This window comes from Wasmannia auropunctata, unplaced genomic scaffold (assembly GCF_000956235.1).
Source record: "Wasmannia auropunctata unplaced genomic scaffold, wasmannia.A_1.0 LD336078.1, whole genome shotgun sequence".
Lineage (NCBI taxonomy): Eukaryota > Metazoa > Arthropoda > Insecta > Hymenoptera > Formicidae > Wasmannia > Wasmannia auropunctata.
Window position 1 is genome coordinate 210,745 of NW_012026812.1, and position 617 is coordinate 211,361.

Below are 617 nucleotides of genomic sequence, written 5' to 3' on the forward strand. Positions count from 1 at the left end.
CTTATTAACTTCGATTTATATTAAGTTTTTCGCAGAATTTTAAGATGCTTATAAGCATCGATTTATATTAAGAATTGCTGATCTCGCTTAAAAATTCCGATAGAAAATGGGAAAGAAGATTATTTTCTTTTTCATTTGTGTTTCTGATTTTCATAAGTGGATTAATGTATTAATGATAAAAATTCAATGTAGTGTTAAAATATTTTACATGGCATTTAAAACCTTTAAAAAAGTAATTTCTAAAAACTTATTACAAATAATTGTTATATCTACATATTTTATAAGTTTTATGAATAATAATTTTATATCTCATTAATAACGTTTAAAATAGAATACTGCAATGCTATCCGCAATTCACATATTGAAACTATGAGTTAAGAAATAAACAATTACAGTATTAATTATATTTTATTATAACTTTTATGTACTTCCATTGTATTTTTAATAATTTCTTATTTTTTCATTATTAATGTACATACAATCAGCAGCTAAAAAGTTGCAACACTTTTTTTTTATGGGTTTCGGAACGCGCAAAAATTTTCAGAATGCAAATCACTGTCTCGGGAGTGGTTAGGATAGCTGTCATGAGCTGTCAGAAGGGATACAGAATCCGAACA

At 25.3% G+C, this 617-nt stretch overlaps 1 protein-coding gene across 1 annotated transcript in view; it reads left to right on the top strand.

Moving 5' to 3' along the window:
• Positions 1–617, top strand: part of LOC105449071 (uncharacterized protein K02A2.6-like) — a 9,796-nt gene that overhangs the window by 1,827 nt on the left and 7,352 nt on the right. The gene's annotated exons all lie outside the window — the stretch shown is intronic.